The 23699-nt window shown below is 39.1% G+C and overlaps 1 long non-coding RNA gene across 3 annotated transcripts in view; it reads left to right on the top strand.

Annotated features, from left to right (window-relative positions):
• The window catches only part of LOC123279087 (uncharacterized), a 163422-nt gene that overhangs the window by 134094 nt on the left and 5629 nt on the right, over positions 1 to 23699 (top strand). For all 3 annotated transcript variants that reach the window (XR_011495702.1, XR_006516929.2, XR_011495703.1), the window contains one exon: positions 23532 to 23647. This is a non-coding gene — a long non-coding RNA (uncharacterized lncRNA). The remainder of the gene's footprint in view (positions 1 to 23531; positions 23648 to 23699) is intronic.

Raw genomic sequence — 23699 nt, forward strand, 5'->3', positions numbered from 1 at the left:
ATTTCCTTTCTTTTCTTTCTGGAACTCTCGTTATTCAGAAATGTGATTTTCCCTTTTACATTTTCTCTCTCTTTGTTTTTCGTTCTACTTTCTGTGAGATTTCCTCAATATTATATTCCAGTTCCTCTGTTTCCATTTTAGTTATCTTAGTCTTTAATTTCTGGGAGTGATATCTTTGAGGATTTTAGTTGTATATTTTTAAATTGAATTTTTTTCCTGTTCTCTTTCCTAAATCTTTCTCTAAGTTGATTTTTTTTTTAAAAAACTATTGTTTTCAGAGACTTTCCTCAAATGCCTGGTGGTCCTTGACTGGCTCCTTTGAGAGTGACACATTAAAAAACTGAATGGCAAGGCATGAGGAGTGGTAGGGGCTCACAGGGGTGATGGAGCAGAGACCCAGGTATTTCACTGGGAAACCTGTACCTGTCAGTATCTGGATCTCTTTTCTCTTGGCCGGTTGGGAGGAATCCTCCTGTCTCTTCCCCAGAGGGTACATTCTGTCTCCCAGCATTCTGAGAGCAGAGCAGGGGATGTAAACTTCCCTCTAAATCTTTGTTTTTACCTCCACCTTCAACCATGTCTGGGTCTCTGGTACAGAACCTCTTTTTTTTATCCCAAGAGTCAATAGCCTGCCTTCGGCTGGAGTTGGGGAGGGGACGTCCTTTGACTAAGTGAACTGGGGCTGGAGATCTGAGGAGCGAACTTCTTCCCCCGACTTGTAATCATTCTTCCTATTTCCAGTCCATATTTCTGCTTTCTCGGGGTCCTTCAGTAGTTTGCCTTACCCTCTACCAGCAGTTAGGTTTCAGCTTTCTCTGCTTTGCTGTCAGTGACCTTTCATTCTGTGATTCCAGTCTTCCAAAATGTTCACATGTCTGAGATCTCCTCTTTCTTCATGTATTTGAGTGTAAACGTAAAAAATTCCTTTTTCAGAAGAAAAACAGAGATAGTTATGTGTTTCATCTACTGCATATATCCGGCAGTCAGCTGCAAGTCCATCATGCTTTAAAAAACATACGTAAAAAACCTGTTCATAAATTTCACAGGTTTTTCCATGGAGCTTTATCTTCATGCTTGAAGTCAGAATCCTTATTTAGTGTACCTCAGACTCCAGCATCTATTCCGGGTTATAATCTGTTTGCAAAATTTTGAATTACTCTATAAGAAAAATCAAGGTCACTAGTTATATCTTTTATAGAGCATGAAAGAGTTAATAAATTTGTCTCTTATTATGTGGAATTTTTATTTTCAACAGTAAGATGTAAGGTGGATTTTCTAGAAAGTTTAATAATCTCTGAGGACGTAGAAGAAGAGATTTAAAGTACAAGTCTTTCTACTGGGAGTCAAATGAATGGTTAAGACATTAAGTGTTACAGTAATGAGGGTTTGTGGAAAAGCAGAGAGGTATACCACTTTATAGATAAAAAACCAGAAGGGGGCCAGTCCTGTGGCCTAATGGTTGAGTTCGGCATGCTCCACTTTGGTGGCTTGAGTTCATGGGTTTGGATCCCTGGCACACACCTACACCACTCATCAGCCATGCTGTGGGGGCGACATGCATACAAAATAGAGGAAGATTGGCACTGGTGTTAGCTCAGGGCTAATCTTCCTCAAGCCAAAAAAGAGGAAGATTGGCAACAGATGTTAGCTCAGGGTGAATCTTCCTCAGCGAACAAAACAAAACAAAACCAGAAGGAAGGAAAGGTAAAATGACTTAACAAAAAAATCATGCTTTCATGTTTATGGGAGTTGGATGTAAAACTTTTGTTTTCAGATTTCTAGTTTAGTGCCTTTTCTTCCTGCCTCAGATAACTGTTCTGCTCACACACTTATTTAAGGAGCCCTAGTTGGAAGGCTCAGCAGGTTTCAGCAGAATTTACTTCGCATACCTGGCTAAAATAGAAACATTCCCTGCCTTTAACTAAGAGTTGCTTGCCTTTCTTAAACAGCTCCTGTAGGTCATCTCTAAAGAAGTCATTTTTCACCATAGGCACACTATTTCTACTGTAAAATGGATTACCATTTTCTTGAATGCTTTTTTTTTTAATGAACTGACCAATTAGTACATAAATGCATATAGCTCTTAAATCTATTTTTATAGGAATGAATAGAGCACTCTATCTCAGAAGGTTAGCCTGGAATATAATTTGAGCTAATCTTCTTGAGACCAGGTATGTGCAGAGAATCATTATGTATGTTTTTCATCCTTCTGCCAAAAGTCTGCCTCTTAAAGAGCTAATACAAAGAATTTGAGTGGCTGGCGCCACGGCCAAGTGGTTAAGTTTGTGTGCTCCACTTCACCGTTCCAGGGTTTCACTGGTTTGGGTCCTGGGCGCAGACATGGCACCGCTCGTCGGGCCATGCTGAGACGGTGTCCCACATAGCACGACCAGAAGGACCTACAACTAAAATGTACAACTATGTACTGGGGACTTTGGGGAGAAGAAGAAGAGAAGATTGGCAACAGATGTTAATTCAGGTGCCAATCTTAAACAAAACAGAATTTGAAGATGATTTAGGTACTATAAAATGCAGTGTTGCTCTCAGTCCTAGAGGAAATTGAAGTTGAATCCTTTTGATTGTGCTACCTTGGATTTTTCAGATTTCATGCTTTTTGTGTCCAGATTACCTTAATTCTTAGATCTTCTTCTACTGATTTCATATCTTCTGCCCCTCTTAAAGAAATTAGTTAAAATCTGTTTTACTTAATCTTCTTTCTGCAGTTTTTGTGCTTTCTCTCAATCTACGTTTCACATTTAGAAAATAAAGCTCACTCGTACCTTCTTCCCATACTGCTCAGATAGCTCCCAAACTCCAGTTCCTCCAAGAATCCATCTTCATCTACCATCTCAGATATAGAGCTTATCCTCTCCTTGCATGAAAAGTAAAATTTGTCTTTACTTATTTTCCTAGCATATGACTAATAATTTTTTCCTAGAGCAGTACAGCTATGACTGTCATTTTTTGTTTTTTACGATAAAGTCTTAGAAGGCATAGCATACATTCCTTTCTATCTCCATTTCTACCTCTCCTTTCTTTTGTGAGCTGTGTGCCTTTTTAAGGCTTCTGGTAGGATCTGAACAAACAGTTTGCAGGTCCAGCCTATTTTCTAGTTCCTTTCCAGAGGTAGGGCCATTGAATTCCAACCTGCAGGCTCTGTCTTGAGCATAATGTGGTACTCAGCATAGGGTCACCAACCCACCAGTCTGACCCTAATGGGACATTTCAGTGCTCATGGTTGGGTTCCTTTATCTTTCCCAAGCCCCAATTCCTCCTCGATGTGCTTGAATTCTGGTAAATGGATTTCTACTTGTCCTTAAAATTCTATGTTTCAAGGGCTCTGAAACATACTCCTGGCATTCCCCCTTGATCCTTGTCCATAAGATTGTAGTTTCTATCCAGTATCCAAATGTCCACCTGGACTGAGAGGCTGCGTTGTTTTCTGCCAGGTCACCTCCTAGGAATTGGAGCTCATTCTGATGCCTAGCCCTCCCTTGTGATGAATGCTGTCACTCATTCCAGACATCTGATTCCTATACTGCAACCACTTGCTGTGAACTCTATCACTCTATTGAGAATTTCTTCTCTGGATTGCAATAAAAAAACTGCTGTATCTCTTGAATTGTGCACGCAGCTCACAAAAGAAAGGAGAGGTAGAAATGGAGATAGAAAGGAAGGACTTTAACATTTATTACATAGCTTTGATGTGCCCTGACAGGAGCTAGGCACTGTCACATAACATTAATGAACTCTTTTCTTCTCACAAGAATTCTGTGGAATAACTATTGTTTACATTTCACAGACAAAGAAACTCTAAAATGAGCAACTTGACCCAGCCATGAATAACAGCCTGAACTGGGAATCAAACACAGGTCTTTTGCTCCAGAATCACTGTGGTTTTCTCAGCATACTAGGCTGCAAACTGCCAGTTTGACCAATTTAGGGTTTATGTTTTGTGTCATCTTACTTCTAGGTTTTAGGCTATTTGATATTCATTGTTAAAGAGAATGAAAACAATTTAGAAAATGTGATTGCAAGTGACAAAATGGAAAGTCAGTCTCATTATTTCATAGTCACAATGCATGCTGAAAGTTTTGATGATGATGATGAAGCATAAACTCTTATACATTAGGCTTTCCACAACACAATGATAGGGAAAGGAACATCAGTTAACTAATATGGTTAGAAGGTAGGGAGACAGGTTTTAGAGATGCTCAGCACGAATACTCAAGAGAGTATTTTAATTATGGTACGGGTTTCTAAATGATTTCCCTTGGACCATTAAGAAAGATGTAAATCATTAAATATGATTAATGGAATCCACAAGATTTTCAAAGAAGAGCAACAAGTCTGTGACTGACATTTGCTTTAAATAAAAGGAAGTGTTTGTAATTGCAAACCCAAAATTAAAATGCCATCAGTAGCATTAATAATCATCAGTCCTGTCCTTCATTTTCACTAATGCTAGTGTTTATTTATTCATTAACTTATGATGATCTTAGAGAAATTAATTGAGGGTTATCTAAATGAGAAACTGGAAAGTCTCATGGAATCTCCTCTAGCAAAGACAATGCCCTTTCAACCTGTGCTGACTAAAACAGAGTGGTCAGTCTTGCTTTCTTATCCCTGGCATCTGCTGTGGGTCTTTCCAGAGTGGAAGAAGGGTAAGGTATTGTCGAGCGATTTTTCTCACATCGCATCAAAATCACTGGCAATTCATCCAAGTTTTAATCAGAAAACTATAGTTAGTTCAGTGAGAGAAAAATAGAAAAAATTTATTTTGCTGTACCTGTTATGTGTGGGGGCATTGGTTAGATGAAGCCAATTATTTGGTTGGTTAAAGTTTTTGTTTAGTGGTTTCTTTTTTTTTTTTTATAAAAAAGACACATCTGGGACCATACAAAAAGTCTAAGAACTCCTAAAAGGTGGGTATGGAATATGCAATGACTTTTGCATCTTAGCACATAGTAGAGCAGGCATCTAAATATTTTTTGAACAAATGGAAACAATATAGGTCAGAGGACGTTCTTAATAACTGCATTAGCATTGTAATTAAGCTTTATTTTCATGCCAGTTTAGCTCTGGAGTAGATTCAGAATCTAACCTGAATCTGAACTGATCTCAGGGTCGGCTCTGGTTGATGTCGGGTGTGTCCTGGTCTTTTCCAGATCATTTGGCGAAAGGGTTAGATACAGCCCTCTTGGAGTAACTTCTGTCTGCTGTCAATTCCAGTGATAAACATGAACAAGGGCAGTGGAAATGAAAGCATGGAGGGAGAGTTATGATGGTCTTTTCATAGGGACATTCTGGTAAATGTTAGAATTTCTTTAAGGGGCTGAGATGGAGTAGGGAAAACTAGCAACAGTGCACTAAGAGACAATGTAAAAACAAGTTCTTTTCCTTTCTTGGCAAAATAAAAGAGGTAATTTATATAAAAGCCACTAACATGGAGCCTGGCACATGGAGCAGACATTTAATAAATATTAGTTCCTTTTCTCTCCCTTCTTGACAAGACAAAGTATTCTTAGAATATCTTTTTTGGTAGCATCTTGGAGGTGTGTGTGTGTGTTTGGAGGAGGATGCTAGGTAAGGAGAGCATGAGATAATTTTATTCTCAAAATATGTATATGTGACAGGATAATATATTGAGTATTCATTACTGTGTTCTTTGGTGCCACCCTCACAATCCCTTCTAACTCCTCTTGCTGACTCGCTGGGAAAGCTACACATACCCCATTACAACAAAAACTCAGAGGGGAAGATATGATTCACTACTCAGTCTTTGAGTCTCAAAGTAGACATTTGAAACCCCTGGCAGAGATAACAGCTTTGGAAAAAAAGACAGGAGAGTGTTGAATTGGCAGAGCCTGGATCTTCTAAATGTCTAGGGTAGGATATTGACCTAAATATCCTAACTATCCAGTAACATTGTAGACCTGGTGATGAGCCAGGTTGAGTAAATAAAGATTTCCCAACCTGGGGTACTGAGGAGCAGATTAGACAAAAATCAAGAGAAGGAAATGCTGGTGGGTGGCTCTCAGCAAAGGACAGCTCCAAGAGTGGAGAGGGGATGGGTGATGGATGATGAGAGCCCCATAAGTGCAGAGATATGAAAACAGGCCTGAAACTCTGCAAAGTGGGATGTTACCTGAGTCCTGTGTCATAAAGGCATGGAAGCAATGGAGCACCCAAATTCTCCAATGACAATGTGTCATGAAGAAGGTACAAATATTAGTGAGTGTGGTGAGCTGGTTGATCTGAAGGGGTCTCACAGCTCGGAGGAGGATGTGGGCTGAACTTATACTCTAGTGAGCCACATGGGACTACCCTTCATCAGCACATGCTTCCCAAGGCAGATGACCATGACCAGAGCTCAAACCCATCTCTTTCCCAACACTGTCTACAATCCATGATGCTTTACCATCTTCCAGCATTTCAAATTAACTTCAAGGAAAAGAGGGTTAAGGGAGAAAATCCTTACCTGACAAAATTTACCACCAGGTGGAATGGGACCATGAAATAGAAACAACATTCAGTTATGGAAAAAAAGGAAAATAAGTTTCTTACACATCTGAGTGTACATAGTTTAAAAAAATATACAAAGACGTGCATATGCATAGGAGCTGAATATACAACTAAATATGGTCTAGGTAGCAAAATGGCAGTGAGCTAGATGGCTAGGGGGGTGCATTTGAGAGTGGAGGAGAAAATTAGACAATTTTTTCTCTTTCACTACCTGAAGATGGGTCAAGACAGCCAAATGTAAGACAGTAGGAGAAGGTGGGCACTGGGCTACTATGGAGGGCTCCTGCACCATCTAAAGATGAAAACCTTTTTAAAACATTGTGTGGGTTAAATTACAAAGGTCTGCAGGCCAGAAATAGTTTACTGGTTACCATACCAGTCATGCACACAGATTTTTATCATAATGCTTTTTGGTTCTCTTACAATTTAAAGCACACCTTACTCTGACTTTTTAAGGTACTGCAGTCAAGAAAAATGCCCAGTCTCCATTAATCTCCCACCATCCCTTTAATCACACATTGAAAGTTCTCTAGATTTTTTCTCCCTTATTCCTCACATCCAATTAGTCACAGTCTGGTTGTTTTTGTCTGTTGAATGTCTTTAAAGTTGGATCTTTCTCTCATGATTTTCTCCCATTAATTCCCAAGAATTGTGTGTTAATCTAAACCCAGGACCTCTTCAATAGCCCATTAACTAGTCACTCTTACTCTAGTCTTGCTTCTTTGGCCTCCAATCCAGGCTCCTCTTCATTGATTATATTGTTCCCTTGCCTACAATTTTTCAGTGACTTTTTTACTGACTACAGGGTCAAATGGCCAAAGCAGAGCGGACACCATCTCTCCCTGAGTGCCTATTCCTTTGCCCTAATGCCTAATCGTAAGTGCAACATGGAAGTCTGTTGAATGAATGAATGAAAAAATGAACAATTATGAGACCTTTGATCATAGATCCTAATTAACTCTTCAGAGACAGCTCTGATTGCATTTGTAGAACCTAGAAAACCTTTTTATTTATTCATATAATTCTCAGTGAACACTTGTTGGTGGATTTATTTATTTACTACTATGTGTCAGGAACTATGCTAGATACACGTAGATAAAAATGAATAAAATATGGTCTCTACCTTAGAGGATCTCAAAGTAGAGTAGGAGGTGTGCATAAACCAACCATTAAAGCACAATGAGATAAGTGCTAAAAAAAATAGTAGTATAACATTTATTGGGGACATAAGTTCCATATACTTTGCTAATCACTTTTCATGCATTATGTAATGTTATTCTCAAAAAAAACTATGAGGTAGATGCCCTTCATATTTTACAGATGAAGAAATGACATTTTAGAGAGCTTATGTAGTTTGCTCAAGGTCATATAACTAATAAGTGGTGGAACCTGGATTCAAACTTGAGTCTTTGTGCTAAATGTCTGAATGCTAAGATGAAGTGGGCACAAAGTGCTATAGAATACTAAGCAGAGAACCCTAACAAAGTCTCGAGTGATCACAGAAAGTTTACAGAGGTGGAGATGCTATGAAAGTAGACATGGGAATTGTATGAAAGAATTATTCTAGAATTACTCCATCCACCCACAATGGCTTCACCATTTATTTATTCTTCCTTCTCTCTTACCCAGCAGTTCTAAACATTCCCAAACCTCTGTGTTCTGTTTCCAGTACTTCCATTCCCATTACTACCACGTTATTATAGGTCAGTTACTTCTTCAAAGAGGCTTCTAGTAGCTTCTATACTCTTCTAACATTGGCAGGAGCAGGGGCTTCTATACTCTTCTAACATTGGAGGGTATGGAGAGTTGGAGTTCTGATACTCAAACACCAAGCCTCCTAGTCTGTTCGATGACATCCAGAGAATAGGGATTTACAACAGCTTAAGCTAGAAATGATAAAGGAAACAATCCTTCTCTCAGATCATCTAGACATTGTGAAATCTTTCTAAATCCATTTCAAACCATACTACCAATTCTAATTAGCTCAAAGAGGAATGGCTTTACATTATAGTAGAATTGATTCAACTGTACGGTCATGTGTTGCTTAACACCAGGGATTTATTCTAAGAAATGCATTGTCAGGCAATTTTGTCATTGTGTGAACATCATAGAGTGTCCTTATACAAACCTAGATGGTATAGCCTACCACACACCTTGACTATATGGTAGTAATCTTATGGGACGGCTGTCCTATCATATGATGATATGGACCTATATGTGGTCCATCATTGATGGAAACGTCATCATGTGGTGCATAACTAATTATTAATCCATCAAAATACGTGTTAAAGTTATCGATTAAAAGATGAAACACACTAAATGAACTTGGAGAGAATAGCACAACCAAGTCTACATAAACCCACTGTTTACTTCTGCTGAGTTGTGTTCTTTTGTTTCTGAAAAATCTAGAGTTCTTTTCCCCTTCTCCTTTTCCTATCTCTTTCTCCCTCTTTTTTCCTTCTTCCTCTGCGTGTTCTGTTTATAGCCTTTGCTTCTCTAGAAGCAAAACATGGCCATTTAAAAAAAAAGGAGAGTAGTTTTACGATCTCGAAGGCTATGCTCTAACATATTTTGGATAGCTCTGTTCACCATTTCTCATAAAGACAAAATAGGCCTGAGTGCTGTAAAATTCCTCTGCTGACTCCAATATGCCTTCTCCTATTAAACCTGAAAATATGTTTCTTATCCTTTGTATTAGAAACAGTTTCCCTTATGGTTTCCCAGCTGGTTTTTATTATTAGGTTGAAACTGCTGGTGTTTCAGGCAGGAAGCCCACCCTGGGTGGGGTCTCAGGGCAGAGAAGTTCCTATAGGAGACTTTGGGCAACAAGAATGTTTCACTTGATAATCTCCCTCCCTTGACCGCAAACTAAGATGAAGGGAAACCACAGTAGAAGGTTAGCATCTTTCAAAGGGCATGGGATTTCCTCAAGTTAATTTTTCAGTATTTTCTTTCCTGTGCATTGATTTCTTCATTTTCATGTCAGTATAAATTTATTTCTTGCCCTTTATGTAACAACTTGAGCAAAAATAAATCACTCTCAACTTGTCAGATGATTTCTTCAGAGGTGATAGTTTTTGGTGGGACCAGCCCTGAAATAAGAGAGGATCAAAGTTCTGCATTCTGTGCCACTACTTATGAGAGTTTTGGGGCAAATTCCCCTGTGTATTTGTCTGCTCGGGCTGCATAACAAACTACTATAGACTGGGCGGCTTAAACAACAGAAATGTAGTCTCTCATAATTCTGAAGGCCAGGAAGTCTGAGATCAGAGTGCCAGCATGGTTGGGTTCTGGTCAGGCCTCTCTTCTTGGCTAATAGAGGCCACCTTCTTCCTGTGTGCTCACATGGCGGAGAAAGACTTTTCTCTCTTTTCCTCTTATAAGCTCACTGATCCTATTAGATTAGGGATCCACATTTATGACCTCATTTAACCATAATTACCTCCTAAAAGCCCCATCTCCAAATACTTTCACATTGGAGCTAAGGCTTCAACACACAAATTTTAAGAGGGACATAATTCAGTTCATTGCAGCTTGTATCCTAGTTTCTTAATCTAAAATACTCTTAATAATATCTAACTCACCTAGCTCAAAGGATAAATATCAAATGAGATATTCAATGTATATAAAAGTTCCTTGAAAGAATACACAATAATTAGAAGGGCCAATATATTTCTGACTTCTGAGTTGTGTATAGACATTTGAAAAATCCCTTAGCTGTCTACCTCAGTCTAGGCAAATAGGGACAGCAGTGTCCTAAAATAGACTATATAAATGAATGTGTGATCATTTTAACAGATAATGAAATCTTTGTTCTTGTCTAAGCAATTAGCTTCAGGATACCTAATAATTACATCCTACACTCCGTCCAAATTGCATTTCACATGTGAACATTGAATTAATAAACTAATAACATGTAAATATCACTAACAACCCTAGTCAACACACTTGAAAATATTCCACAGCAGACCCCTGCTTGCATTAAGTGTCTGATTTATGTAAATAACACCAAAAAATTAAAAGCTTTGCCATTTTAATCTCTTTAATTACTATTTATTATTTTTGAGTATTGGCAATATAACTAGTGCTATGTGAAATAAGAGAAAAATATTATACCAGTATGAAGCCTTACAGGTTACTCAGAAGATCAAACAATTCAAATACAAGAACATAGGTTTGGAAGACGGTTGCTCGACTGTCTAGCCTTGCTTCTTTGGGATGTCAGTTATTTTAGAGCTATTTCGCCACAGTGTCTTCAGTAACTATTATTGATGATCACACAAGACAGATGCTGCTTTTGCAAAGCTGTACTCACATTGACTGACTTCTTGTTTCTGTGTTAGTCAGTATGGTAATAGGGGACAGACATTATTCTCAAAGGAAAGGCTTCCCCTCAACTGGAACCCAAGGGAATAATTCCCCCCTAGGCTTGGGGCATTTTTGATCTCTAATTATGTAGAGACAACTGACCATATTCACAACAATAATAATAATAACATAAACAATCAAAAACAATAGTTTTTAAGCTGAAGTTTATGAATGGCTTCGTGTCATCTGTAAAGTGCATGTAAGGCAATAGCTTTCAATGGACTGTCAAAGGGTCTGTGACCTAAAAAGGTTTAAAGCCACCAAAACAAATATCAGTTAGTGTTTGCTTCTTTCTCATAGGACTTTCTTTAATGCTTTACATTGTTAATAGTAATAATCTTTTTAAAAAACTATAGCATTCTCTTGTTATATGTAAGGTACTATGCTTAATGCCATGGAGAATACAAATAGGAACAAAACACGTGGCCTCTATACACTCCAGGGTCATATAATCTTAGAGCAAAGTTAAGAAATTTATACAAGAGCAAAACAAGGTAGCTGTGTAAAGACCATAGAGCAGGCATAAAGAAATTCTTAAAGAAACTGTCAAAGAGATTAAGACTCCACAGTGGAAGTAGAATTGAATTGGGCTTTGAAAAATACATGAGATTTCACCAGGTGTAGTTCAGGGAAGAACACTCTGAACAGAAGGAGCAGCATAAATAAATGTGGAGGTGGGAAAGCTTGAATCATATTTAGACTACAGATTTGGGGAGCAGTGGGAAATAGCATGGCAAATTATTGGGTATTTTGGATCATGGAGTATCATAAAATGCCACTTAGAAGGGAGAAAGTAAATAAAAAATTTGTAGCAATAGTCCAGATCAAATAGGACTACAGCTCAAAGTCAGACATTATCCTTGGGGAAGGAAATCAGTATAAAGATGCGTGTTATATGCAGGTTCCAGCATTAAATATGTTAGAGAACTGTGAGGCAGGGAAGGAGACCAGGAAAATGTGATGGCTTAACGTACGTGAAACATATTAGAGGATATTGCATAGTCAGTATAGTTTTTACAGAGGGAATTGAATTTGATCCCATAGGTATAAAGTAATTAGTTTTTTGATAGTTAACCACTGTCCATAACCACAATAGACTGATGTTAATTAATTTTTTTACTATGGGTGTAATGGAGGTTCTCTTGGTGTCTATAAAGTAAGAAAATACTGGTTTTAATTTTCTCTTACAGGACTTCAGAAGCTACATACTCAAACATAATGTGAACCGTTATTCTTCCTCCAAGTCAGTAATCGTCACCAACATGGGTGGGGCAGGAGAAGAGGAAGGTACAGGTGACAGCAATGCTTAAAGTCAGTGGTCAGTGGTGGCCCAGCCAAGCACCAAGGCAGGTCTGCTAGGATCTCAAAGAAGGGAGAGTTTAAGATTCAGAATCTTATGAAATTGCTGAGGGAGAATGAGAGAGGGAAGAGAAAAGAAGAAGGTACTTTGGGGGTATATACCTTATAGACAAGGGAGGAAGATTAGGGGCAATAATAGAGGACAGAGAAGATATCAGAGAGGGTGGAGCAAGAACCAGGAGAGAACACCACTGAAGCAAAGGTGTAAGAAAGAAATGGTGGTCAACAGTGAGTGCAATATCAAGAGGGACTAAGAAGCATGTAGTTCAAGAAGAGGCCATTGCATTTGAGATTAGTACTTTGCACAAGACCTCAAAGAAAGCAGTTTTAATAGAGTGGTGGGATGGATGCTACATTGAAAGGGACTGAGGAGGTACCCCAGCTGAGAATATGGAGAAGGGAGTGTTGTCCATACACAGAGGAAGTTTAGTGGCGATTTCTCGCTCGAGAGGGTTGAAGGGAAGTACGTAGGGAAAGAGCAGGAGAGAGGAAAATATTGAAGATGAGAGAGAGAGAGAGAGAGAGGGAGGGAGGGAGAGAGGGAAAGAGAAGATTATTGGGAGAGAGAAGGAGTTGAAGAAATAAAGTCAAAAAGTAAATGGGAGAGTAGGAAAAGAATAAAGATGCAAAGAAATTCTTAGAGATAAAGGTTAATAATATGATAAATTATATGTATCTTCCCTGTAAAATTTGTTCTTTTATAAAGAGAGTAAGTTGGTCTAGCATGGGAAACTTAAAGGAATGGAAAGAATCAGAATAGCCACTAAATATTCCATAGCAAAAGGAGTCAAATAATTGCCAAGTGGCAGTGGGGATTAGCTGAGCTGAGAGTATGGATTGGCAGTGTCCCAAACTACCCCAGTTTCTTGACTTCCTCTGGCACTAGCCAGGAAGCCGGAGCAAAAGCAGAAACACAGAGTGACCCTGGGTTGGGGATTAACATAGGAGGCTTGGCAGAAGGTCAAGCAGAAAGAGATCCATTGGGTCCAATCCAAATAGAAAGGAACGTGAAGCCAGAGTGTACATTAATTATTTCATGTTAGTAAGTCCTGTGTCCTGAGCTTGACTGTCAACTTGTGAGATGGTTCAGCACTGAGGTTAATGGCACAGGTTTTGGTGTTAGGAACTTGGTTGAGAAACGCAGTTCTGAGCGAGACTTGTGAACAGGGGGCCTTCAGAATGCAGCAACCCTAACCCTGGAAGTGGGATTTCTGGATACCCGTGATTAAGAACTAACGATCAAGACACATTTGCTCCTTCTCTGCTGCCATGAGCAACTTAGTCTGATAATATTCAAAATGAAATAAATGCAATGGTAATAAGACATCCATTGATACTCCTGTGAAGCATATGTTATAAAACTAAGGTAGCAAAGAAATTGTTTCCTTAGTTAAAAACATATAATCTTTACTGTTGACAGTCTAAATAAATATAAATACTTATTTGTCTATAAATAATGAACATTCAATTCACAGAAATTTAAAATATTTTCATGTGTTTTGATCGGTGCTATAATAGACCTGCTGTGTCTTCAGAATATAGTAAGGGGGAAAAATCGCAACATTCTTGCAAGCCCTGTTGCAGTCTGAATGACTCTATCATACGTATTTTTGATTGGAAAATATATAGTTTTTCTTTGTTCAAAGAACTGTACTCATAATCTATTTTTTGCTATTTTTCTACCCTAGAGGTAAAAATTAATAGGAAAAAATGAAGGCAAAAGGGTTAATGTCTAGTTTATTGAGGGCATGACATTCCTTCCAGAAGAATAATTTACATCAAAGGACGCTAATTTGAACATTACACATTGAAGAAATAAAACAGTTAGTTAAAAACAAAAACAAATCTTCTCTCCTCTAAACTCAAATTCAACCACCTGTGATAAATCTGAAAGCGAACAAACGCCCACCAATATCTAATTTCAGAAAGGATAAAATCCTGAATTCTTTTACTTTTAAGAAGTTCTTCATTTTTAAAAATTTTTGCTTTTTTCTTTTTAAAAATGATGTTATTATGATCTATTTACATACAATGTAATGCAACCATTTTAAGTAGATAGTTTAAGTTTTGACAAATGTCTATACCTGAGTACCCTACCACAATCTAGATAGAGAACATTTCCATCACACTAAAATGTAACTAGTCTGTTTGTAGCTAATTCCTCCCCCCTTTCCTGCCCAAAGCAACCTCTCTTCTACTTTCTGACTGTCTATATAGGTTTTGCCTGCTCTAGAATTTCATATAAAGGGCATCATACAGGAGATACTCTTTTTTTCTGTTTTCTCTTACTAAGCACAATGTAATTGCATTTATCAGTAATTTATTCCCTTTCTTTTTATGTCTAAGTAGTGTTCCATTGTATGGTTATACCAAAATTTGTTTATCCATTCACCCGTTTGGTGGACATTTGAGCTATTTCCAGTTTGAGACTATTATGAATAGAGCTGCAATGAACATTCGAGTCCAAGTCTTTTGGTGCACACACGTTTTCTTTTCTCTTGGGTAGATTCCTGAGAGAGGAATTGCCTGGCTATGTGGTCAGTGTATGTCTGACTTTATAAGAAAGGAGCAAGCAGTTCTCCAAAGTACGTACCATTGTTAGCCTCCAGCCAGCAATGCGTGAAAGTTCTGCTTCTACATTTTTGCCCATGTCACTAATGATGCTTTTTTTCCTCGTGTTTTGTGATTTTTTTTCCTTGGAGTTCAATTTCCTGGAATCTTGTCTGTTGGGATCCTTTGAGATGTCTTTTGAGGAAGGGATTCTTCAGAGAGGATTTGTATTCTTTTTTTCTGGTTGAACGAGAATGAAAATCAGAGATCCTTGCATCAGAAATCTCTAGATGCTCCAGTTTGTGTTCTTCTGAGGCCTTGCTGTTCATAATTTTCTGAATTTTTGAGTTCTTACGGGAGTTCTTCTCTGGGACCAATGGCCCTGTCTCATTCCTACTCCCAATTACTTGAAGTAATGAGTGAGTCCTTACTTCTTACACATAAGAGAACCTCAGAAAACCTTATGAATTATAAGCAGCTGTGCATACAGCAGCTACTATGCCAGAAAAGAAATCTAGAGGTTCTCTTCCTTAATTTGTTGCATGATCTTGGGACCTCCATTTCCACCTTTATTTTGAAGAAACAAGTCCACCTTCCAGTGCACTCACAAGGGTATTGCAGAATTACTCTGTTGCAAACCCAACAAACTCTGGCATGCACTTCACAGCTTGGTGCTATGTTCCAAATGGCCGATTCCAGAGCCACTCAGACAGTAAGTTAGAGACAGAGGAAACGGATACGGGACACCCATATCATACTCCACATGCAGAATTAGTTATGGAAATGCAGCAATATCCAACTTGAAATGCCAATTTCTGGTTATATGAAATTTGGGGAGATTTCTTCCTCTGTTAAGCAAATGTAGTACTGTCTTCTGTAAATACGGCTCTTGCTTTTAGTCAATGCCAAGAATGGTGTTTGAGTACTTGGAGATCCTTCCAGCTATTGCCTCTTGGCTGTATCTCAGGTTCACAAGGTGCAAGTAGCGACAACATTTTCCAGTTTCTAGAGTTTATTCATCTACCTAGTAATATAGTGCTGTTTGGGGTTAGTTGGCTTATTGATTGATCATTACCTTAAGCAACTAATTTTTTTTTTCTAGTTGGGGGAGTAGTTCAGAGGCCTTTCACATTTGAAAAGCTGTGTCTGCAGAGTAACTAACCAAAGGTTAGTGGTTTACAAATGTGTTTGGTACTTGTAGGTTCATTGGCCCAGAGTTTAGAATTACAAATTTCGTCACAAACACACTTTCTATGCTCTGGCTATCCCTGGGGAACACTGGGTGGCGTTTGCATACACAGGTGCACATTTGCAATGCACTTATGCGTATAGAAGGAAGATGAGTTAGAAAGAAAGATTGAATTATAGGCAACATTTTCCTTCACTACTGTGTTCTAAACATCTACATGCAGTCATACGATGTGATTACTTATTTAGAGAGAACTGGGGATTTTTTTTAACAGACTATTTTTAGAGCAGTTTTATGTTCACAGCAAAATTGAGCGGAAGGTACAGAGATTTCTTATATACTCCCTGTCCCCAGATGTGCACAACCTCCCCCACTGTCAACATCCCAAACCAGAGTCCTACATTTGCTATAATCCATGAACCTACACTGACACATCCTTATCATCCAAAATCCACAGTTTACGTTAGGGTTCACTCTGGGTCTTGTACATTCTATGAATTTGGACAAGTGTATAATGACATGTATCTATCATTATGATATCACACAGAGTAGTTACACTGCCCTAAAAATCCTCTATGGTCTGCCTATTCATCCCTCCCTCTTCCCTAACCCCTGGCAACCACTGGTCCTTTTACTGTCTGCATAGTTTTGCCTTTTCCAGAATATCGTATAGTTGGAATCACACAGTATGTAGTCTTTCCAGATTGGCTTTTTTCACTTAGTAATATGCATTTTATGTTTCTCCAAGTTTTTTCATGTTTCATTCCTTTTTAGGACTGAATAATATTCCACTGTCTGGATATACCACAGTTTAACTGGGGATTTTTTTTTGCATCATTGCATTGTAGTACAAAGTAGGCAAGCAATAAATGTTTGTTGAACTGAACATAAAGAGGGCTGTTCCCTGGAATAAGACTTGAGTGCAGGGAGTAAAAGAAATGTGGACCACAGTTAATATATCCCTTATTACGTCATCTGTCAGAAGATGATTGACTCTGGTGACTCAGTGTTCTCATGACTGAATCTTAGATTATTAAATGGGCCGGCCAGTGTTTTTGGGGAACCCTTGGCAGGAGGTCAGAGAAAAGTTGTTTCTCCTTGCCTAGTCTTTAATTAAATAATTATTCTTATAAAGCAGTGAGTGAAAAATTCAGATTCTAAGAGGCACTCAAGTCAAAAGCCTTTCCACAAAATTCCACTTATTTTCTCCTCAAGAGAATCCTGAGCAATAATCTCATATATCTGTACCTATCTCTCAGCTCTCTGCTGGTGAAGTTTTCCTTCTCGAATTGTTTCAAAAGTCCAAATAGTGCCTTACATGGGGTAGACAGAGAGAGTTTCTTTCAAGGTCACGCTCTGAGGATGAGCTGACCACTGCTTCTGGGCTCTGCTTACCTAGAAGAGAGATCACCTGCTCCATTGAGATGACTGGAGGTGATGACGTCCAACTAGAAGTTTTCATTTTTTATTTGGGGCTTGAGGATTGGGCTTTTTCTGGTTTCAAAAAGAGATATCACAAAGTAAGTAGTAAGCATGCTCAATTTTCTGTGACATCAAGCAACTTCTCTCCCCCTATTGTTGTAATTTAGATGAATGATTTCTTGGGATTTTAGTGATCCAGACATAGCATTTTTATTCATCAAATAATTAATTCACTAATTCAAGCAGAACGTACTGAGCACCTATGATGTGTCAGATACGGTTCCAGGTGCTGAGGATACAACAGTGAACTAGATAGAGCAGAGTTGTTTTCTTCTGGAACTTATCCTCTAGCGGGGGAAAGAAACTATGAGAAAGTAGACAAATTAGATAGCTTTTCGGGTAGTAAGAGTTATAAGGGAAAGACTACAGGTTAATGAACTAGAGAGTCACTGGATGTGGGGACTATTTTACATAAGGTGATCAGAGAAGGACTGTACAGCTCTAGATAGCAAAAGGATCAATTTCTTTTAACAATTGAATGAAATTTCTAGGGAGAAACAGGGTACCACTGTGGATATATATACTCATTTGTCATTCTGGCTTTTGGAGATCTCCACTCACTTCCCCTAAAGTGAATCTTGCCAACCAATAAGCCCACCCAAGCACACAGTGACCCTATTGCTTCGTTTTATAATAAGAGTAGACCATCAAGAGTCTAGAGATATATGGGAAATATAGAAACATAAAATAAAGATCTCTGCCTACCCTCCAAAGAAGAAAAACAAAACCAGAAACAAATAACTCTAGAGGAATTAGAGCTAAATGTAAGAACAGGCAAAACGTTCAAACAAACAAATGGTGGGTCTAACTGTTGAGCTTGGTGAAAGGCATTTTTGCAGCAGGCCGAGCAAACAACTGGTTCATGTGGGAGCAGAAATATGGAGGGCTCTGCAGGGTGGGTCTTTGGAATAAAGAGTGTATGATGGAATAGATAAATGACTGAAATCTTGAGAAACTCAGGGAAATGATTAAGGCACAGAATGCAAGAAGGAAAGGTATGGCTGTCAGAAAGTCCAGTGAAGAACAACCAACCAATCAACAAATCTACACAAGACAGTTGTAATCCAAAACTGTAGTAAACTAAATGTGACATCTCTATTAGCAATTGGTGAGTATAAAGCAGGAGAATTCCTTGGAATTTAGTGTTAGGATTATCCTCCAAGTGTCCTAGGGGGTAGTGACATTAGAATCTTGGAGGTGGAAGAATACTTATTACACACCAGTGCCTCTGCAGACAACAATATTTACATGATTACAATAACCATTTACTGGTGTTCGACCTTTGAAATCAACCCGTAAAGAAATCGTGAAAGACTTTATCACCATAACCGCTATCAGCTTTGACCACATAAAAGTAAGTCTAGAGCTGACAGATGTGAGGATGTAAAAGGGGAATGGAAGGTGAAGGAAACAGGGAATCCACTAATATCCCCAGCTCCAAAACAGGAAGCCAAGAGAAATTATCCATCTGAATGAGACATGGAGGTTCAAGTCTGAAGTTGCAGACATGAACCAAAAACAGTGATATAACTCTATTCGGAGGCAGAGGGTAGAGGGGGTAGGAGGTAGTACAAATGAGTTATCCTTCATCCATTACAACAGGAAGTTACAAATAATCATTAAAGATGATACACCACGAAATAGCGAGTTAAGCATACTATTTAGAGATTTATAGGTAACCACCAGAAGAATCATTTGAAAGTGATTCTCTCTAAGAAGAGATATTTCAGATGGAGACAGGGGGACCAAATAACTGGCATTGTCCATTATAAGCCTGTGATGCTAAATAATTCGTATATATGAAATTTGTATCCTGAGGAAATTTCGGAATCATCTTTCCTTCCGGCCCATTAGGAGGGCCATAAATGCCTCCATCATCTCATGATATGAGGATAGGAACCTTTTCTGTACAATGATACAAATTTTTCACTAATTTAGTTTTTGGGAGCAGGAGAGAAAGCCTGTTTGTTGAAGTGGAGGGGAAAATCTCACCTTAATATCTTCAGACTATCTTTTAATGATTTTTTTGTTGCAGTAAATATATATAACATAAAATTTGCCACTTCAACAATTTTTAAATGCAAAATTCAGTGGCATTAATTACATTCACTATGTTGTGCAGTCATCACCATTATTTCCAAAATTTAGCATCATCTCGAACAAACATTCTACACCCATTAAGCAATAATTCCCCATTCTCCCTCACCTGAGACCCTGGTACCTTCTATTCTGCTTTGTCTCTATGAATTTGCCCATTCTAGTTACCCCATATAAGTGGAGTTGTACACTTTTTGCCCTTTTGTGTATGGCTTATTTCACTTATCTTCAGGCTATCTTTTCCACTTATCTGAAGCCTTTTTAGGCCAATGGCAGGATCTGAAATCTATGGAAAATGGGAATTGAAAGCACTTTACTCCATATAAAATTTGGTGGTAACAAAAAAATGTATTTTTATAAAGAACAAAGGCTGCTGAATTTTCCAGAATCCGGGAGTGGTGACTGTGCTTACTGGGTCATTACAGCAGGGAAGCACCTTTTGTTAGAGCAAGGAAGAAAGTCCTGTGAAATTTGATGCCTTCCAAACATCACTGATACATGACTGCCGCGCTGAAGCAGTGCTGGAACCAAGCTTCAAAACTCAGCCTGACTCCCGGTGCTCCTTCTTTCACCAGCTGAGAAAGACATGGTTGCTACATGGACAATTTAATAAGATCAAGCACCCAAATCTTACTGTACCACACAGCTGTGACTGGCACATACGCCTTCGAGGGGCATTTTGTTTTTGCCAGTGGAATTACTGTCCTTTTTCTGCTCACTGAGGTTGTTTTGTTCACGCTCTCCATTTCTTTCTGGAACTTCGGACATCTCCGAGTATGTTTGCAGGGGAATGAAGATGTGTGCAGTGACGTGAGTTACAACATACCTACAGAGATTAAACCATCTCTTGTTATTTGTATCGATTTTCCATTGCCAACTAAAATTAGTTTCAAGGGTATGGCAATTTGTAGGAAAACTCAAGACAGGATTGATAACTGGTGGATTATTTCTCATGCTTTCTTGAATAGCTGTCACTCTTGACAAATACCCTAGAACACAGTTATGCAAGGAGATGCTAAACTGTCAGCATTTCGTTAAAAATAAACTGCTGGAGATAACAGGGTGACTACTTAGCATACCCCAAAGCACAGAGAACACCAATATATTTGCAAAAATGTCCCCAGAGAGCTCAAGAGCAAAGCATCTTCATGGATTGATTCACCTTTTCAGCATCTGCAAACACATAATGGGAAGAACCTTAAATTTCTCAGAGGTGACGGCTCCTATGAGGGAATTGTAGCTAAAATGTAGCTGTCAAAATGAATTGGTAGGTGGGAGTTCAGATTTCACAAGCTAACAGACAGATGTTATAGAATATTTGAAGTGTGTGTGTGTGTGTGTGTGTGTGTGTGTGTATTTGTTAGAGTAACGGAAAGAGAATTTTTAAGAGAGCTGCTATATTCTGAAAACTGGTGGGGTATTACCTGCAGTGGTATAAAGAGTTATGCTGTTGGGCTGTTTCTTATGCCTGGGACTAGGACCTGGTCTTGCTCTGATAAATGCCTTCCTGATTTAGACTCTGTCTGAGATCCTTGTCTTAAGAGCTTACCTTGCCCCTGGCCCTTAATGACTTGGGTTTGTTTTGCTCTTGTCATTGTGCCCTTAATGACTTGGGTTTGTTTTGCTCTTGTCATTGTTGCTCTTCTACCTCACCCAGGAGTGCAGTCTCTTCTTGTAAAGTGGGGGCTACCACTTCCTACCAGTGCTCTCTGGGGCTGACTGCTGGCCTGCCTGCCAAAGTCACTTTATATAATCTGTCCGTAGGGTTCCTCTCGTCTTCCATTACAGTTATTAGGTACTATACTTCCTTGATGCCTGTGAGAAATAGCCTGTTGTCTGTCACTATGCTTTCCAGGTACTGTCCTCTAGCACTGTGATTCCATCATCACTTGTCTAATTAACAAGTCCAGTTTGGAAGACAACGTATGGTCACATTTTCTTTTCATGTTCAAATTAAGTGATTGAATCTACATCCTATCTATGGTGAAAATACATTTCTTTCACCTCTTAGGTACTTCATTTCATGATAAAAAGAATCTCAAGGTCTTACTCAATCCAAAGACTCACATCAGGGAAAGAAGATCAGAAATCTGCTTAATCCATTGGAGAGTCCTGGGTTGTTGTCACTGCCACATGGTGTCACTGTTGAAACATAGGCAGCCTGAATGCTGGTGTAGCCCTTGTCTGCTGGCAGGAGAGCTACAGTTACCTCGTGCTGAGTAGGTGGTGTGCTACCGCTGATAACTGGAAATTCAGGAGCCTGAGCCAATTCCATTGTCCACTGAGCACAGATGTTTCAGTGACTAGGGGCTGTGGCTGCCAGCTTTGGGGAAGGGCTGGAAGAGGAAGTCCTGATCTCCAAGTGCTACAGTGAGCTGTCTCCCCACCATGCCAGTGTGGGCTTGGGCTCCCAGTGCTCCTTGGATGGCTGGCTCATTAGTTCACGGACACGCACATGTATGCATCCACGCACATTTCCCCCAGGCCTGTCGAAGGGGTGAGTTCCTAAAGGTTTTCAACAGCCTTCAGTGCTGCCTGGGACAAGGCTCTGCCCTAGCCCAGAGTTCTGACCCTAAGAATACAAGAAATCTTTTATTTTCTTTGACCCAAATCCTGCCTCATTGTGTATCTCAGGAAGAATGACATTTCTTTTAGAGAAAATCTTGTCTTATTATACATGTAGTTAGACCTACATTCCAGGTGGTTGCCTTACCCAATTGGATATGCGTGTTTTTTTAGATTGCCCAATACTTCCTGATCTGACTGCTATATTTACCTCTTTTGTTCCCGCCTATGTCATAGGAGATGATAGACTTTAACTTTGATGGAAAAGCAAACCAAAGGGAGCACTTTAGCTATCAGGACAATACCATAGCGGTGTGGGGGCCTGGAATTGGCCACCCCAAGATATGTCTCTTTGGCATGAGGATTGTTTGGGGCTGGTTACTTTTAATAAACTGCAGACAGGAAAGCAACTCTGAAAAGCAGAATTTACTTACTGTTTGTTAAGAAACATTTACGTTGTAAAGGAAGTCTCCATCTGTAAAGATGTCTCCCTCTCTGTACCAGGAAGAAGGGGGTATGACATTATCTCTAGAAACTCTTTATCAGTGCAGAAGGGAAGGACTTAAATCTGCATCTTGTTTACTGTACTTGTGTGGTAATCTCCCATGATTGACTCCCCCTCTACCTCCAATATCCTCCTTTGTCTTTGGCTGAGGATGATATTTAAGGTGGTGGCTTCAGCCATTTTGGTGAGTTTCTCAGTTTGCCTGAGCCTCTCCCATGTATACATGTTTTAAAGCTGTGTTTAATTTTCTCCTGTTATTCTGTCTCATGTGAATTTAATTTGTTCTCTGGCCAGAAGAACCCAGAGAGGGTAGAGGAAATGTCTTCCTCCCCTACAAGGGCAACAAAGAAAGAGCAAGGAAATCTGAAGCAATCACTCATTTATTCATTAGCAATAAGAATAATCATGTTACCATCCATCAGGCAACTAATATGTGCCTGCACTTCTAAGTATATTATCTCATTCAACCTTTATTAACAACCCTGAAAGGCAAATATTATTAAGAGGAATGTAGAGATGAGAAATCTGAGATGCAGAGAAGTAAAGTAACTCAAAGAGTAAAGCTAGAGATAAGGCAGCAGATCCAGCATCTAAACTTAAATCTTTCAGACTCTAGAGCTTGGAATCTTTCCAGTGTATTACACTTACTCCTTGGTAGTTGAGTAATTGCTGAGTGTCTGGGGCCCGTGACGATTGAACAATACATACATTATTGGTTATTTCCTGGCTGGCTGCTATGGAAACCATTCTCCTACCATACAAAATTGTCTCACCCTTTTGGTTCTGGGAGTGTGTACGTTAATGTCTTCTTTACGTTTTGGAACATTCTTATTACAACTTACTCTTTTAGAGCAGAATGATAATTTTCTGATCTACACCTTCATATCTCAGATGAAGGAAAAGAAAGAGAAACCAGCCACCTGGACTCATGGAGAGGGAAGACCCTCCGGATGCCTTGGAACATGGAATTGTCTTATCGGAAGACCATTCCTGTGCCTCTAATAAAGGTGAGCTGTGCTTGGTGAGGGATGTTTTCTTTTGAAGTGCGATGGAAGCTCT

The sequence above is a fragment of the Equus asinus genome, chromosome 20, assembly GCF_041296235.1.
Source record: "Equus asinus isolate D_3611 breed Donkey chromosome 20, EquAss-T2T_v2, whole genome shotgun sequence".
Taxonomy (NCBI): Eukaryota; Metazoa; Chordata; class Mammalia; order Perissodactyla; family Equidae; genus Equus; species Equus asinus.